This window comes from Micropterus salmoides, unplaced genomic scaffold, assembly GCF_014851395.1.
Source record: "Micropterus salmoides isolate LMB-PRFRI ecotype aquatic unplaced genomic scaffold, ASM1485139v1 Ms_hic_scaffold_5, whole genome shotgun sequence".
Classification (NCBI taxonomy): Eukaryota; Metazoa; Chordata; class Actinopteri; order Centrarchiformes; family Centrarchidae; genus Micropterus; species Micropterus salmoides.
In genome coordinates this window covers 4419674-4438846 of record NW_024044237.1, presented here as the reverse complement: position 1 = coordinate 4438846, position 19173 = coordinate 4419674, and the positions used below count along the sequence as shown (strand labels likewise).

Sequence of the window (19173 nt, the reverse complement as noted above, 5' to 3'; positions counted from 1 at the left end):
GAGCAGAGGAAGTGGATTTCTACATGTAGAGACGGGCTGATTATGAAATGTGATGCAGGTGAGGAGGTGGGCAGGGAAGGCCGTGCAAGTGCAGAGCAGATGAGAGAAGTAGGAACAGGTGTGATGATGGATGGGGCAGTCAGATGATGGGGAAAGAAGCTTCTGAGGGCACCTGGTGGATGGAAGGAAAAAGGCAACGAAGGAGTCTGGAAAGGTGGGACAGGGAGACAGAACTGATTTGTGAAATCCGGACCATAAAGACTAAACTCGTTTTATATTTGATTTTACATCGAATGATGATACTGCAAATCACTCTCAAGAATTCTCCTTATTTGGTTAAAAATCTAATCTTATAAAATACACAAGACACTAAAGGTAGGAGAAATTTTCACTTGAATGTACTTTTAAGGGTATTTTTGTTACATTAATGTGGTTTCTTGTAGAGCCACACACAAACTGCTTTTGTGTTTTGTCTGTTTTTTTCTAAGGCCTTTTTTCTTTTTGAGTGTTTTTACAATGCCTCTGATTGTGCATAATATTCACATCAGTCTCTCAGTGTGTGTGCGCTGAGGCAAAGCACTGGGTGGCTCAGCAGGGATCTTCACCTCGCCTGAGCATGGATGATCCCCACAATCCAGCTCTTCCTCTGTGGATCAGTCCCAAAGCTTCCACTCAAAGGTTCAAATATCCTCTTGGCTCCTGCTTAGCCCGTCCAGCACAGCAAAAAACACCCGATTTTGGAGAACGGATATGTGGTCCAAGACTTCCTCTTCCATGTGATGACGATTTCAATGCAGATACATTTTTTAGGAAGCTAATAAAAAGCTGATCTCTAGGGTTCAGAGATTGCTAAAAAGCTAAATCATGGTCAAACAGTAGCTGATGGGTTCTGAGTCTGCATTTTGCCCCCTACATGGACTGTTTCCCCGCACGCAACCAAAGCCTGTTCAAACTTGTACTACAAATGGAAAGCAGAACACTTCCAGTACCAAGATTTTTTTAAGCAATCACTCTGTCTCTGAGCACACTACATGGAGAAGACCTCTATCTACAGGTCCAAGAGCAGGTGAGAACTGGGGAAAAAAAGAGAACAAAAGGTGAACCTACCCAACGGGATATCCAGTTACAGGAAGTGGCTGGAGGAGAGCTGCGACTATAAGCGTGATGGCTTATGTTTAGTTTATGTTAACTTCAGCAAATCAACGTGTTATTGGCCATTTTAGTGCAAAGGTACTCTCCAACAATCGGACAAACACACTGCTTCAACATATTAGCTCATTATGAAGTTGTAATGTTTTAGCAAATAGTTGTTTATTTACACATACAGACACAGAGCAGAAGAGATTCACTGTGAGACACACACACACTTCACTTCAGCCCTCCTGGCATTTTGGTTTCCATCAACTCTTCTATTAATGCTCCAGTGTGTTCCCCAGCTAGTTTCTAATTGTGCCTGTGTGCTGTGACAGCACCTGCCTGTTGCTGAGCACGTGCTGTCCAGTGGTTTTATCAGAGCTAAGAAAAGCTGCCTGCTGCTGGAAACAATGTTGATAAGGCTAATAAAGGCAAAAGAGTTAGCCACAATAGACTATAAAGCACTTTCATGGTACACAGACATTTGATTCATGTAGACATTTTCGGGGAATATGCTTATTCGCTTTCTTGACAAGGGTTAGATGTGCGTAAAATTGAATAATGAATTCTAAAGTAGTGTATTGCGCACTTAATTTAAATGTACTGCTATATACACAAAAATGCACTAACATGTGTTTTGCAAACACTTTAAACAATAAGGTGCTTTTTCCCAGCAGTATTCCCTTTACACAGTAGCAATAAAATATTTCTTGTAAATCTGAACTTAAACATTAATGTAATCAAATCAAATATTAAACCAAAGCTATTTGCCACTGCCAGGGCGTTACCTTTTATCTAGCTCGTTAAAACAAGAGTTTTACAGTCCCGCTGCCAAAGTTTAGTTGAATTGTCTTGAAGTATTTGAACATGACGCGCAGCACAAATCATTGGAAGAGAGACTGATCCTCGCTGTTTGTGAGTTTCCAGAATCTATTATTGTTTACTAAAGAGGACATCAGCGAATCAACAGGAGGGAATTCACATGGCAGAGCATCCCCGCAAAACTAGATGAAGGCCTATCAGGTAAAGTTATGTAGCCTATAATTTTAACTTAAGTTAAATAGACTACAGCTGTGTAGCGCACAGAAGCCGTTGCCATGGTCACTATCCATAGACCGTTTTAACTTAACTGCGTTAACGTGGGTTAAAATAGTTGTCTGTCTTAATTAATAATGCTTTAACGTGCCCAGCCCTATTTACAATATGTCCTGTGTAGGGAAATAATTATATAGCTTATTACGACCCATATTTACATTTTATGTCAATCCACCATGTCTAGTGGCAGAAGAAGTCACATAGTATGTTTGAAGTGTAGTGGGATGGATGGATGTGTCAAGTAAACAATTGACTTTCATTCAGGACACTGAGTTTCGAGTCCCTTGTAATAGAAAGTTGACGTTTTAAGTTAAATAACGTTTTGTAGATGACTTATTTACAGGGTACAAGGTAAATTTATTTGTGACATTACAACAGGTTGTAAAGTGAAAGTGAGTTTGTAACTCCCTTCTGATACGTAACAGACAATAGAAATTAATATAAAATCAATTATGAAAAATGCTAAACAGAAATAAACTATATTCAGTGGAGCAGTGCTGAGGATGAATTTGAGTTTAAGAGTCTGATAGCTTTGGGTAATAGCTGCTCTGCAGTCTGGTGGTGCAGCTGAAACTTCTATCTCTCTTCCCAGAAGGCAGCAGGGTGAACAGGCTGTGGCTGGGTGGGTACTGTCCTTTAGTATCCTTTGGGCTCTACATAGGTACCTCACCTCACCGATATCACTGATGCTCGGGAGATGGGTACCAATGACCTTCTGATCCCCCGCTGCAGAGCCCTCCGGTCCTGGGCCGTGCACATCCCATGCCAGTTAGTGGTGTTTCCAGTCAGCATGCTTTCTATTGCTCCTCTGTAAAAGCTGACAAGAACTTGGTGTGGGAATTTGGCATTCTTGAGCTTCCTCAAGAAATACGGTGAAATAAGTCATTACCAGTCCCTCCAGGATTTCGCGGGCCTAACCATAACCCCTGCATATTGAAAACAGTTTACTTTAATTCTATCAGTGCTTGTAGCTGACCGGGATGCATCAGCCCGTGTCACAGTGATTTGTCTCCTCTGACATCCTCCATGCCTTTCTGCCACTCTCTGCATATGTTTAGCAGTGGCAAAGGGTTTGTCAATAGGCGATTTCCTTTTCCTTTTATAAGAAGATCCAGATACTGCTTTTCACGGTCCCTTTGTTTTTTTTTTGTCGGCAAATGTGAGTAGTTAGTATCACACGTCTGCTGCGGCTTGTAAACAAGGAAGTGAGAAGCTGACGTATGACAACGTTTTGCGATACATGGCAATGATAGGTCACATTTGCTGAAAAGTTGCTGTGATTGGTCAAAATTGTATGCTGCGCTTCATGGGGATTTGTTGAATATGTGTTAATAGTTGCAATTGCAACATTGCAAAATCCTGGAGGGACTGTTATTTGAATCCAATGTTCAATATTTTTCCTAAAACTAAGTGGTTTTGTTGCCTAAACCTAACCAAACTACATGTTAAATATCATAGGACTTAGGTTACGTAACTTATGGTACTTGCCAACACTGTTGTTTTGGGCAATGGTCTTTTGGTTGTTTCATTTCAGGTATGAGGACATGTTGGAAAAAACACAATATGTTCATTAAGTTAGAACAGCAAGCGTACAGTCATTTGTTCCATTCTCCATTGTGCCAGTTTTCTTGTTCCATCTACATTCCTGTTATGATCATCCATATTTGTAACAGACTTGCAAACTTTTACACTCATGTATCATCATAAAGTGTGGATTCAATTGCCCTCAAGCTGACAGGCTCTTGAGATTTCCCACTCAACATCCATCTTTTGATTGCACTTCAATGAAAAAAAGTAAATGTCAGAAAAGAAAAATTATAAAGTAAAGTAATGTGGGGTGATGATTCTAAAATGTCATCCAGACGCCTCTTGACTTTCATGCTTTTGTTTTTTATGTATATCAAGACATTCTGATGACGTTTTTGTCCTGTAATGTTAGCAGGACATCTTCTCTTTAGCCTCGGGTACGCAAAGACACAATGATGTATTGTCTTTTTCCTGGTTCAGCTTCATCAACTCTCCCAGTGCCTTGTGGGAACTAGTGTCCAAACAACACTTATCACTGTCATGAGTGAGTTATACTGGAAGGATGACTGATGTGTTGGAGACAGACTTGTTTGTGTGGTATCTCTTACTGTAAGGCACGACTGCAGCATGTCGTAAGTCATTAGTTAGAATAACAGATGGATGTAATGTACAGTGAGAGTATTATGGAGGCCTTCATTATTCACAAAAAGCAGATTAATGCCACTGTGCTGGTAGGCCTAATGAACGGTGGGTGGAGAGGGATTCAAATCCTAAAACAATGAGATTCAGCCCGAGGAGCTGGAAAGAATTATCAAAGGGAGAGAGAAAGATGCAAAAGAATCCTTTCAGCCACCCTCACTGATTTCCCCGAAAAACATTGATGAAGGAACAGGGGCCTCCTCCGATTTCTCAGCCAAAAAGTCTGAAAGAATTACAAGCACAGGATCAGAAGCAGAACGTTTCTCCGAGCTTCTTTGTTCAACTTTCAACTCGTCCCATTCTCTGTGCCTGCTTTCATTTTTGAACCAATTAAAATGAGACAAGAGCTTGCTTTGCCGAGCGCCGTTCGGAGGAGAGAAAAAAACTGCAGTCATTGGGCAAATATTCACGTCGGTGGATCACATCAAAACTTGATCAGACTTGTCTGATGTCTTGGTGGCTGTGCGTTAGTCACTGGGGGAATCCAATCAGCCAAACAAAATGAGCCTGGTGTGTTTCTTTTCGAGTCAGATTGTCACAGAGCGGCAGACTTGTTCTACAAGCGGCAGCCCACACTGAAACTGATACAGAGAAAACATCTGCACATTGTTCATCGTAACACAGCAAATTCCCCACGCAATATGCTGAAAGCAATGCAGGCCTCGCTCCCTCCTGCTCGCTCAAATGATTGCCTCCCATTTCTGTCTGCAGTTGCCATGGTGACACAAATTTACTTTTATGAGAAGAGAAATGTCATATAATTTGATGAGTTCCTCCTCTAGCTTTTAGGTGGTTAGTATGTGTTGTTGTTGTCCTCAGCCGTTTGAAGTCTTGTTGCTTCACACATGCCATGTGATTGTATATTCCTTTAGCAAAGTGAATGCAAATAAAAGTCAGAAACAGAGCAGCTCCGTGGGGACAGTGGCTGCATCACTAACACAGTGTAACTGTTATTAAGGTCTAATTCAGGTGAATGTGTTCACCTCAGCCTGTGATTGAGCCTCCCTGATATTATGAATCATCCACCTCCCGTCTTCCACCGTGATGTGGTATATCGACGCATCTAAACATAAGCCCTCTCAGACATTACTGGCTTCCTCTATCTTTTTTCATTCAGACATAGTTGTCTTTTATGTTAATATTCCTTACATCTTCATTCAGACATGACAGCACCTCTATGGGCACAACATTCGGGCGATACTTGTCACCTGGTGTGATAGAGACGGAGAGAGAGCCATAGGAGAGTGACAAAAGCAGACAGAGTGAGCAGTGGTGAGTTAAAAATGTTAGAATAAGGAAGAAGACTGTTCTCTCTCAGGCTGCATCACTGATGGATTTAACACTGATTTTGCCGTTGTAGCTTTAATGACCATCATTAGCATGCGGGTCGCTCACCCTCCGCTTCTTACAGTGAATCCACTGATACATTTTTACATCAGTTTAATCATTTAAAGGGGCTATATGTAAGTTTTTCATTCAAATTGTCATTGCCTTATTGTCAATGGTTGCTCAAAACTCACTTAGAAATGAAGCACACACTTGTTTTCTCTCTTGCTTGCATCAGCCACTATTCTGCTTTAAATGTGAGGTCTCCGGGTCAGATTCAGCCCTGTGCGCGCTCCCGAGCCTCTCTCGTGCTACAGCGACAACACAGCAGCTAACGACATGCAGTCCACTAACACCATAAAAACAACCGGCTCCCAGCAAAACACAGGCTCCAAGTAAGGACACAAAACAACAATAAAGGTTTATGTGCTGAAGCCCATCAGACCAAACAGGTTCAGATGATGTCGAGTAAGAACAAAGTGAGCATTAGTAAAGCTGGAGAAACACAGAGAAAGTCACGTTAGCTCGCCGGCTAATGCCGGTCAGTTGCTATTGTTATCCGGTGCAAAGTTATATAACGTTAGCTTTCCACATTACTTCACCAACGAACGCCACCCATGTTACTATCCTGTGTACCACCAGCCCGTTCTCATCTCAGGGCGTCCAATACCAACGCTCTCAGAAAAAGTGACAAAATGTGTTTATAAATAACTACGTTGCTTCCGTCTCTATGTTTCATACGGACGCTGAAGGGTACCTTTAGCGTAAAATCCTTACGCTTTGTCACGCTGTCTGAAAGCGTCAGTTATGACGCACTGAGATGAGAATGTGTTGGTACCACTGTTGATTTAGCCTGCAAGAAAGGATGTAACGGCCAAAAGCAAATGTGGAGCGATTTGTTTACTAACCTATAGTCTATAGTGATGCAGCCAGGATCAGCCAGCTAACGCTACAGTAGCTCGGGCCTGCCGCTGTTTGCTTCGTAACATTCAGCTTATGTTTATTGTTTACGTTTATACTCAGGTACACAGCTTCTTCACCTCCACCTGTAACTAACGTGACCAACATAACATAAAACACTGCAACAAACAATCACAACAACACAGAAGAACAGCCATCCACTAACACTAGTTACAGTAAAGTTACTTACGTAACCATTTCATTATCATCCAATACATGTAGCTGTGCTGACATTGCTGAGCCTCCGGTGACAGATTCACAGATAGTAAAGATGGTTAACGTTACTGAAAAGCAGCAGGCGAGCTAACGATGTAGCACATTGGCTAAATGCAGTAAATGTAACGTTATCATGTATGAGCATGAATTAGTTCAACCTACAGTTGATAAAAGTATTACTATAATGTTGCAGTGGGAGTTTACCTGAGTTTCCAGCTCTGTCTGTCAGTTGGCCGCTGTCACTGCGCTGAATGAAAGGTATGGAGCCGGTGTTGATCTGTCTCTGAGACGGTAACGTTGAAGTAACAGAGCCTGAACATGTCTGAGTGAAAAGCCACAGCCGGCATGCTGGTGTTCCTGCGTTTATTGTGGGATCTCTGTATGAAAGTGGTTGTGTTTCGGATTCTGCTCGCTCATGAGTTCAAGCGAGCACGCGTATGAGCACACACCTGGTTGCAATCTTAGAACTGCACTGCTAGTGGCCGCTGGAAACTCCATAATGCCCCTTTAATGTAATTACAAATTGAATTCTGCTGCCTTTTTTTGATATCTGACATGTACACGCACTGAACAACGTTAAGCTGGGACTCGTTTTATTTCTTTGCTCACATGCTGTATGAGTGTTGTCATTTATTCATCCATGCGACTGAAGGACACCATCCATGCGTATGAAGGCAATCTGAATCTGGGGTGGGAATGGTGACCCTGACACCAACAATTAAAATGACTATATAAAGAGATTACTGAATGTAAATACGTTCAGTGTCTATAGTTGAAAAAATGCCAACCATAAGCAGTGGGGGTGTGACGAGAGCTCATGCCACTAGATCTGCATTGGCACACCTGCATCAAAAGCTGTCTCGCGAGACTCATGCAAATTACCTCAATCTGTGTGTACAATTTTTTTCCTCAGTCCAGCCTAATCAGTAATATACCACTTTTCTTTGACCTGTCATCATAGCACCCAGTGTACCTATATTGTTAAATGAGGGAACATAGAGGTAAGACACATTTGCCAAAGATTATTCAAACTTTCAGAAATAATGCATGTTGTCTATTGAATCTCATTGTGATTGCAGTGTGGACAGAAATGTTGCCTCTCTCTTTCCATCTTAATCTCCATCTTTGTTTCTTTCTCACCTCCTGTTCCTCTCCTCTGTCACTTGCATCCCACCTTGTCTGCACCAATGGAGCAACACTATGGCAACAATGAGTCCTATGTGGGACTCGTACAGCCAATGGAGAGGCTGGTCAGAGGGTGTTTGTAGAAAAAAAATCACTTTGCCAGGCAACAAGCAGCTCCAGCAGTTACTGTGTATTTGAGAATGAAAACACCTGATAGAGTGTGTGTAACAGTTGACTGGCTGATGCTGTGTGGTGGTGATATCCTACACCACGGCATGATTAGATTATGATACATAATGTAATTTGTTGATAACAACAGGCAGAGAACACAGACATCAAACTCGACTTATAAAGCAGATTCACCAAAAAATGATTGATAAGTTCTTAATGCCATCAGATTTTATTGCACCATCTATTATTTCGGAAAAAGCTACTAAATGAACCCTTGAATGCTTGCTTATTATACTCAAAATAAATGTCATGCCATGCTTGCCACATGGTTCAAAGAATGATGCAATGATGGTTGATCAGTCGGTCCAACCTGCTGGTCCGTACTAAAATATCCCATAAACTGATGGCTGGATTAAAGTTTTGGACATTCATGGGTCCAAGATGATGAATCATAATGACTTTGGTGATCCACTTTTCCTCTAGAGCCACCAGCAGGTTGACAACTATGGGATGCATTGTTATGACGTGTGCTACATTTGTACATTCATGTTAAATAAAATGTAACACATACAGTAATTCCCATGACATCAGGTAATTTAAACTACATGTTATAAAATTTGCATAGTTGTTTTCAGAAATAGCTTATTGCAGTATGTATGCATAGTCAACTCTGTCCATACCAAAAAAACAACTATGTGGGTCAGGGGTCGGCAAAGAAGTCTGGCATCGGGCCAAATTTCTTTCAAGCCGTTACATGGCCAGAACAGAGTCAAATTATTTCAAACCCTTAAACAACTATGTGTACGTTTAGCTCAGTCGGTTCTCTGAGGAAATTCAGGGGAATCCAACCACAGTTTACTGACAGCTTTTTCAGAGGTGTGTCAAGCAGGTCAGAGACTCTTTTGAATGTCCTTCAGAACTTTTCAAAGTATTGAGTCGCCTATTGCCGACCACTGATATAGGTTATTTGTGCTGCACACTACAACCCAAGCCATATTTACGTTTATTGTGGCAGCAACCTATAGTGGCCGTCCAACAGTAGCAAGGGAGGAAGTCAGGTGACGTATTATACACTAAACAAAATTATAAACGCAACAGTGTCAAACCATGGACTTACATTAAGGAGACGTTGTTCAAGTCCCACATGAAACCAAGTAAATTTTGAGTTTTCTACAGCTTGTTTGAGACAGAGGCTGAAATGAGGGCGAGAGCAAGTGATGGTCTGGCTGCACCCAGAGCAGGCAAGTGCAGAGTAGGGTTAGCAGTGAGATGTGAACATAGCAGTGAATGTACACTTTAAGCTACAGTTTGTGTGTAAAAATATTCTACAGCTCATCAACTCCCAAGTGTGTCAGCCCTGTGTCATAAAACAATAAGCTATTCAGCAAATTTTAGCCTTGTAGTGATATAACTACTTTAAAAGGCTAATCTAGCTTGTTAAGTTTGGGGTACCACCTTCAATCGAAGGAAACTAAATAAGCCAAATTAATGAATAGCTCCAATAGTTAAAAAACACATGATTGGATGGAACCTTAGATGTCTGTCTAAAGAATGGGAGCATCTCATTGCAGGACGTCTACAGAGACAATAACTTCTTTGGCGTCTTTTGGGTAACTAGTAAACAGATTTTGTATCCCTAGAATCCAATTTTTTACATATTTTAAATTGCTGAATTTTTATTGCTTCACACTCTGATCGGCCCGGTTTAGTTTAGGTCTCTGTGAGTTTTGTTTATTGGTCTGTTCAGTATCTGTTATTTAGTATGTGTTTTGAGTTCCAGTTAGATTCCTGCCTTGTGTTTTGAAACTTGTATCTATCTGTTTTCCCCTGCTGTCTCTCTGCCTGCCTGTCTGCTGTCTTTATTAGTATCACCTGTTTGTGCTCCCGCCCTCCTCGTTAGCCAGTGCTTAAATGTGTGTGACTTCTGTTCAGCTGTTGCTGGTTTGTTGTATGTTCATCCACTGCTGTGTGTCCTGCTTGCCTGCCTCTGCTACTTTGTTTGTTGGATTATCCTTTTGTTCTGTCTTCCCCTGGATCATTTGTTTATGGACTGTGTTTTTGCTGCTCTGTTGATGACCTTGGTTTGGACTCTGCTGTAAGTTTAGTTCCTCCTTGAGTTTAATAAATTCTAAGAGACTGTATCTGTCCTGCCTGCTTGTCCTGCATTTGGGTCCTAATACCTGTTCCTGCCTGCACACACGACAAACCGTGACAAAGGAAATATTTTAAACCAATATATAACTTATATATTTTAATATAACCTTCACTTTAGACTGTCTGCAAAAACAAATGGGAAGAGGACATTAACAAATTCCAGGTGCAACCTGTCAGAAGATCATCAGAAGGATTTAGTCAACATCCATTTGCCGACGACATGTTGTTGTACAATTTAATACATCAGCTTCACTGGTCGAAGGTTAGACTGTTGAAAATTAGACCAGAGTTGGGAGTAGGGTCTGTTTTGAAGTTTTGCTATTTGGCAGGCTTTCTTGACATTTGTAGAAAAAATAGAAGCAAAGAATGAACCCCCATAGTACATTGTATCTTCATGTTATTGATTTTTCATTATTTTATTCACTTACACGTTTTTTTTGTTGTTTTTTTTTTTCAGGTAAATATATAAAGCGACTGGCTCTGATATTAGAGGCGCTGGTCGGGTAGCTGGGTGGGTAGATGTAAGGGAGCCGCCCTTGTGAAACGTGATTTAGTAATCAAAACAAACAGTGAGTAGCTTGGGGCGATCAACTTCCCTAAAGGGAATTTCATATTCCCCATCAACTCTTATCACAAAAGGGTCGTTGCAGAGAGGAGACCATTTCAGCTGACTTCCAAAATTGTTGTGCAGTGTTGAGTCTGCCGCCGCAGCGGGAGGTGAAGGCCATGCTGTCTGTAATTTAGGGCTCAGCCGTGAAGGAACCCAGCTGCAGGTTACACTCCTAGGCGGCTCTGGAGGCAACAGATTGCTGAGCAGGTGTGTGTATGTGTGAGACAGGGGGAGAAGGAGAAACGGATGTGTGTTCAGTCTCTTATCACCAGCTGAATAATCAAGAGTGATTTCTTTGTCTTAACATGTTGCTGCATTATCTTGACAAGACATATATTTCTCAGAGGTGAAAGCGTATGTGTCTTGTCTGGTAAGTGTCTGATCTGGAGGAGATTTAAGAAATGGGTTAATTCACAGCCCTCATATTGAGATGAAAAAGCCAGTTCTGCAGATTGATGAAATGTCTGGGAGAAACTGACCTATCGAGCTCACTACAGCATGCCAACACACTAAGATGGTTAACATGGTAAACAGTACCTGCTAACATTCTCACTGTGAGCATGTTAGCATGCTAATGTTATAACATAGTGTCTGTAGATTCTTCAAGGATTACTACAGGGATTTAGTACAGCACTTCCATCAGGTTGGGGGACAAATGAACGTCAGAGCAACAGAGGCCAGAACAGATATCCTGGGTTTATTATGTTCCTCCTGTTTGGATTAGAACCTTTCTGACAAAAAGGTCTGTGATAACCCTGATGACATAAATTGGGGTTATTTTCTCAATTTTTTTTTTTTTACACATTTTTAAATATTAAACATTTATAATGAATCTCTTTAAAAAGTAGATCGGAATCGGATAGTAGAAGGAAAAAACATACCGACATCATGTGTGTTTTTGTAATTTTCCATTTTTGTCTGTTAATCAGAAGTAATGATGGCAGTTGCTCTGGAGCCGGGCTGTGGTCACTTTGAATTAGTGGCTTTGTCTCATTAGCCGTCCTCACTACCCAACTCCTGTGTGGAGTATTGCTCACTAGACCTGAGTCACACTCACAGCGCTGTATCAGACACTCTGTGTGTGTGTGTGTGTGTGTGTGTGTGCATGCGTGTGCGTGTGTGTCAGTCAGCCTGTCTGACAGCAGCAGCCTCAGGCCGCTCTGCCTCCTCTCCTACACATTTATAAGCAGAAACAAAGAGTTTCCAAAGTTCTTCAGAACGTGCATCCATTCATCCATCTATGCTCAGAAGAAGGTAATAACACACAGTCTTGTCACATCCATTTGGGGCATGAGTAACCCTGTGGGTAGACCTTTCTCACCTTGGGGGGGTTTGCTTCTTCCTGTTAATGGGGACAACCCTAGAACCTCAAGGTCCACCACACACAAACACACACACCCCATTAGTCACAGTTTGCTGCAGGACTCACCCCCCCCCCCCTCTCACTGAGTTGAGTCACAGCCCTAGTATGGCAAACTCACACAAGCTCATGAAAACAATCATTCTTTGTAGTTTTGACCCTCTCACTAATATTTAACTAGCTGTTTGTTACAGATGACCTTTGACCCTGCCCTCAGGCATTCCGTTCCAATACCTCACACTCGTGTTCGAAATTGCATACTGATGCACTACGTATTGAGTCTGTATGAACTGCAGTGTGTACTAAATTAATGATTAAGTGTGCCATTACCAGCAGACTGTTCCCACTGAAGTATACTCAGGCAATACGTCTTCTCTGCATCACATGACTCTACCGGTCTGAGCAACCGTTGATTGAAAATTCTTTCACAAATGTAATATATTCAATATTAATCAATCTTTCTACAGTATATATGTGAGTTCCTGGGTCCTGAGTAGCTCCTGTTTCACGTTCGCTTGCCATCATTCCTCATTATTTTATCCAACCATGCTTCTTAGCTCGTCGTCTGCTGCACATGATTCAGACATGAAACTCAGCGTAAGTTCAAGCAGGAATCTTTATGCTTCATTCATTCACCTCTTTCGCTCTCTCATACACTCTGTCTTCCTGCCTTCTAGCAGCTGACCTTGGGCGTTCTCTCTTTTCCACTCAGATTTTGCCACGATCAGCGCAGCCAATCATGTAGTCACTATCAAACTTTAACTTTGTGTTCTCTCCTCTGCTGTCACTTCCGTACAAATCGCCACAGCCCTCTCCACACCACCTCCTGCTCATCAGATCCAGAGCATTTCCTTCATCTCTTCATCACCACCACCAGTGTCTAAACCCCATCGGGGGGTCTCTACATCACTACGGCTTCACCAACCCCTTTAAATACCACGTCATCGCAATGGGGTGAGACTTTTCACATCTTTCATATTCATTGTATTGCATGTCAAATGATTATCATTCACTCAGTCAAGTCTCTCCTTATTAAACTATGAGCAGTTCTAGTTAAACCAACCAGATTTTGCCATGATCTCAATCAGCCGATCATACTACTGCTGTCAAACTTTAATTCTGGCAAACTTTAATTTCAGTGTGAAATGACATTTACCTCTAGTTAATCGTATCCAGTGCCCGGGTTGAGTTCATCAGAGTCCACTCCTCATCACATCCAGGTATTCAACATTCTCTTCATCCCATCATACAGTGCAGATTACAGAAACAAATGCACATTCTTTCTGTTAGGTGCGCACACACACTTTGCTTTTGTTTCTACATGCTGTTTTTTTATTTTTTTTTTTTATTTTGCAAAACAGTGATGTTATGACCCTGGGGTCATATTTTGTATGTATTTATCTCTTATCCTGTACTATCAGCTGTTCTCCTCCCTTAGTGTGTGCAGGTAATGGAGAACAGGTGGGCACACTGGATTGGTCCTGCAGAGCTGATTGCTACCTCCTGATTGGTCAACTGTATGACAGCAGCCATCTTAAACCCCACTGACAGGAACTCCCCTCTCTCTCTGCCATTCCCAACCTGAGCCTGTGTACTGTGTGTTATATCTGTGTTAGTTGTGAGTAGAGAACTGTTGTGACCATACGAGACTTTTTAAGTGAACCTGTGTAGTGAACACATTGAACTTTGAATAGCTTAGCTTTGGAATTCTGATTATTGTCGTTGACAACCTTGTTTTGTTGCTTTCGCCATTTTGTTTGTTACACAGATTGTCTTTGTTGGAGCTGTGTTTTGTGAGGTATTAGCAGTTTAGTAGGAGTTTTGAAGCCCTTTTTGTTTGCACCATCTTTCTCCTGTATTTGATAATAGAAGTCTAGTTTAGAGCTTTGTCTTTTATTTACTTTTGTTTTTGGGTTAGGAAAGTTTTAGGTTCTTATGTTTTGGGCACGGCTCATCTCTGAAGCAAATAAAAACTGCTAAATTGTATTTCCTGTGTTCTGGCCTTGCTTGGGAATGGGAAGAGTGGGTGAATAAATCGCCAACCTCCTCTATGTAGAACTCTAAATCCTGCTAGCTATTGATGGTGCATTTGGTTATAGTTAGTAATCTGAGTTCCAGTTTGATAGTTAAATATATTTTATGAGAATAAAGTAGGTAATTTTCTAACGATTTTCTCTTTAAGAGTGGTGCCCCATTCAGTAGTCACTTTTTTTTAATTTATTTTTATTTTTCCAGTACTACCTTGTTTACGATGCTATATGTGATGGGGATATATACTACCTTATTCAGTACAAGTTTTTATATGTGTTGATATTCCATTTCCCTCCACTTGTTCACATGTTGTGGTAATGAAGATTTAATTATTTAATTTTAATTGAACTGGATTAAATCTACAGCCCTGGCTACTTAAAAGTAAATAAAATGGGGCGGGGGGTGAACTGGATGTTAAAGGGTTAATAAAAGCGGTGAATAAATGTTAACTGAGTTAGTAAAGATTCTGTCTGTACTGTATCTAAATCACCATAAAGACAACTGACTGGATAAAGTGTGTGCTGCTAGAGAGAGATAGGAAGAGAATGAGGAGAAACTACAAGATAAAGACACGAGCTATGAATATCTCTTTCAGCCATTCTCTCTTTCTTAGTGTTATCCTTGAATTCAAAAGAATCCATCTCTCAAATATTTACTAACCTTGGTTTAATAGATGCATTGGAGCCTTTTCTGTCAGTGTGAAGATGTGCGCTGTTGAATCAATGAAACATTCTTCTATTGTATGTTGGAGTGAAACTTCCTGTCAGCACTGCGACAGTTTGAAACACATTTCTGAAGTGTTGTTTGACTTTGAGAAAGGAAAAGTCTCATTGTTAGATATGTTTTTTCATGCTATTGCTAATTTGATAATAGATGAGGTTTCAATGTGTGAAAGTCAGTTTTTGAATGTGTCATTTTCTCATTCTTTCCAATCATTGTTACATCCATATAAAAGCCTGATGCCTCTAAATGATTTACAAAAACTCAATAATATCTGTTCTTGTGTTTGTATATTGTTTGAGGTAGTGTACCTGATTGTTCAGCACTGTTCTGTGCTTTAAACAGTCATTTAAATAGCAGCTTTATGAAGCACTACAGCAACCCCATGTGCCTGCCCGGGGAACTGCAACACAACATGTGTTCTCTCAGGACAATGGGAGAAACTATGTGTTTGTGTGTGTGTTTGGACAATGTGGTCCCCTGGCTGACATTGACATTTTTTTTTTTTTTTTTTTTTTACATGACTGCTAGGGATCTGTGTCAGTTAACAGTAAACATGTCTGTTTGTTTAAGAGCTTTGTTTTGCCCTTATGCATGGGGAATTTGAGGGAGTTTGTTTTGCTTTTACACAAGCTAGCTTATTCCCCTTCAGTTTTATTCTAAAATCTTGACTGGGTGAGACCTGTTGTTTGCTGGTGGCTGACTTTGCCCTCTGCTGGCTGCCTCTGAGCTAACAATTACATTTTATTATTTCATCCATCTTTCAAATGTGTGGCACATGCACTAAATTGACCATGTAAGTGTTTTACACAATTAGATCCAATGACTATTTTCTTTTCAACAGCTGAAATTTAGAAAGGTTTGTTGAAAGTCAAATAGGGCAAGAGACAAGAGCAGTCCGATGATCTGACAAGTTCTAAACAAACCAGCAGTTTATCAAGCTAATCACAACCACAAACAAAAAGTAACACTTCTGAAGTATCGCTAGTAATCTCTCACTGCAAAATGCCTAAAAATAACACACGTTTACTGTTAACTGGCAGATCCCTAGCAGTCAACTGAATTATAACTCTTATTTGTCAAGACCAAAGGCATGATGTTGTTATAGAGATGCAAAACCTAAAGCAAAGTGTGATGAGGAGAATGAGGAGACAGCTGTTGGTTCCTGTCTTCTAAAAAGAGTTAACAGTGGTTTCTTTTAACCACAACAGATACCCACACGCTGGAATCAGAGCATTTTATTGGCAACAAAACACAGGTCATCAACAGTCAAGGATCATACTGCAGGTTGTCGTTTTTGTAGCAGCAGGAGATTTTTAGAAATAGTCGCTGAGGGCATAATCTTTCAAAACCTAAATGCGAGAACATAGTTCTGAACTGTTTGAATATATGCTGATAGAAAACAGCGTTATCTTTAATTGTGTTGATCAAAATTATTGCTAGGGACAATTCAGTAGTCTCTGCTACCATCCCTACTAAATTCAGTTTCTGGATCAGCAGAGAAAAAGGAGGTCTTAAGAGACAGAAAATAGTGTGTTAATACATCCATTTCAGGTGCTACCACTTTCTGAGGGAAAGCCCTACGTACAATAATTGCAGAAAAGAAAACAATTCCCAAATAATTGTATTTAATGAAGTTAAGAAGTAAAATTGATTGTATTCAAACTACTAAATTCTACGCCGTTAATGCCAAAGTTTTGAGGATGTGTGTGTGCATAGGTGTCATTTACACTGGGGATGCTGGGGACATGTCCCCACCACACTTTGAAATCGCGGATTTTGCCCCCATCTCTTTTTGAAAGCATTTGTTAAAACAATAGTTTGCACCAAGAAATACCTGTTTGATTGTCTGACTGCTTGTGCTTCCAGACCCACCTGAGTTATCTTTAGCGATGTTCTCACAGATCCTTTCAATGTGAGTGCAATATTACATCACAGGTAAGAATGAGGGCCAACATTATGGAAGTAAGCTGTAAGTTGTATGAAAGACAAAATCTCTGCTAAACTGTTTATTGAATTGTTGATCAGATGCTTTCCCCTGCTCTTTGAGGTGTCTCAGTTGGATACCTCTGTCACACCACACACTGGCCCACTTTCAGTGTGAATGCAGGTTTGTGTGCTTCCTCAGATGCATCCTCAGAATGCAATCCAGCTCTTTTTTCTTTTCCAGCCCCCCCCCCCCCCCCCCCCCCCCCCCCCCGTCTCTCTCGGCCTGCAGCCAGGACTCACACTATTCACTTGTGTGTGAGAGAGAGCCTGAGCCTTTGGTTCTACGCCAGCTCCTGGCATTTTCTCTGTATCAGTGCTGGTGTGTGTATGTGTGTTATCTCCTCGCTAGCAGCATGAATGTTCCTCGAGCTGACACAGCGTGGTAATAGAGCTATTTCATCACACGCATATACACACCCGTACATGAGAGGACACATACGAGTTGAGTGACTTTTTATTTTATTTTATTTTTTTCATCTTGCACCTGGAACCTAAAGTCTTTGGTGTTCTAATTATCTCATTGACGTTGCTGGGAGGTAAAATAAAAAGGTCACAGCTCTTGACAATGAATCAGACAAAAACATCAAAGCATTTATTTACACAGTTCCCTGTTTCTTCAGTTCTTTAAAAAAAAGCACAAGTTGTCATAGTATAAAAATAGTGTTCAGCCCCTTATTTTCTGGCTTTAATGAGGAGCTCAAATATGTTGATGTGTTTTTGGGAAATGGAGTGTGATGTTTTGCTGTATGGTCTCTCTTTTTGAATTACCTGCAGAATTCAACTGAATGTGTTTTAGTGCTCACAGTGCCAACTGCTACAAGTGCTGACATCTGTCAACTTTGAGCTTTTAGGGCACCTGGGGGACTAAGTGGTCTACTGTAGCTATAACTTTCATTGGAATTTGATGCCAATGACTCGGATACTCTGACGACACTGCCATTCTTATCTTCTCACAGATAAAAATTCTGTTCTGCACTATCACAACACTGTTGCACAATTCAAGCAGTGGTGTGAGCATAACCGACTTTATCTCAATGTCAGAATTATCAGCACCCCATCCTCATCAATAACGAAAGAGGTTGACATGGTTGACAGCTTCAAATATCTCGGGCTCACACAGCTTCGACCGGCATACAAAGGACATTCAAAGAGGAGCCATCAAAGGCTGTCATCTGTAAGGACATCTGTCTGAGGACTCTGTGTTGCCACACATCTCCCACGGCTCAAATCGACATGCATAACATTGCTGCCAAGATGTTAGGTCTCCCCACACCCAACCGTCGTTTCGTTACACCCTGCATCTAATATTCGTCCATTTATGATTTCTGTTTAATGTAAGGCCACATACGAGTGAGAATTATTATGTTTTTTCCCTCTCTCTTTATTGAGTTATATCTTTTTTTGTGCATGTACAACACGTTCTCATCTTTAGTGCATCATTACCGAGGCTTTCAGACAGTGTGACAAAGCGTAATTATTTGACGCTAAAGGTTACCCTTCAGCGTTTGTTTGCTACTCCACGTTTGTAAAACTCTGCTCTGAACTGCCTGAAAACAGCTTGTTTGTAGTCCAGCCTTCTTCTTCTGCTTTGCTGTGATGTCAAAGCGAAATGTGCGTCATATCGTTCGCCTAGGGGCTACTCAGACACACCCTCACAAACACTGGTGGGAAAACACTAGCTACCCTCCAGGCAGTCAGTGGACATGAAGTTGTTCCTGTGATGTAGAGACAGAGCTCAGTTAAAACTTTATGGATGAAAGATACTTTTGTTACAGATTAATAACTCACCACTCTGAAACTCTTGCTCCAGTCCATGTTGCTAAGCTGGTAAGGGGATATCCAGCTGAACCGAAGCTGTTTACCCTCTCTGCTTCTGATAGCCTAGTAGTCCTTAACTAGGTAATGCTATGTGCAACTCCCAACAAAGATCTTGTAGAGGTAAGATGTATCACTCCATAGCTAAAACTAAGCGTTCAACACAGAGAGTGAAAAGAGGAGCTGCAGCTATTTAACCTGTTCTGGTACATCCCCTAAATAAAATGATGAACCTGAAAAT

At 41.1% G+C, this 19173-nt stretch overlaps 1 long non-coding RNA gene across 2 annotated transcripts; it reads left to right on the top strand.

Annotated features, from left to right (window-relative positions):
* Positions 1–10099: 10099 nt before the first annotated feature.
* Positions 10100–14363, top strand: LOC119888145. Of its 2 annotated transcripts, none has more exons than XR_005441851.1 (4): positions 10100–10348; positions 13186–13331; positions 13517–13597; positions 13816–14363. It is a non-coding gene; the product is annotated as an uncharacterized LOC119888145 (long non-coding RNA). The 2 variants fall into 2 exon arrangements; XR_005441850.1 differs by having other exon boundaries at positions 10109–10348; positions 13540–13597.
* Positions 14364–19173: the final 4810 nt, after the last annotated feature.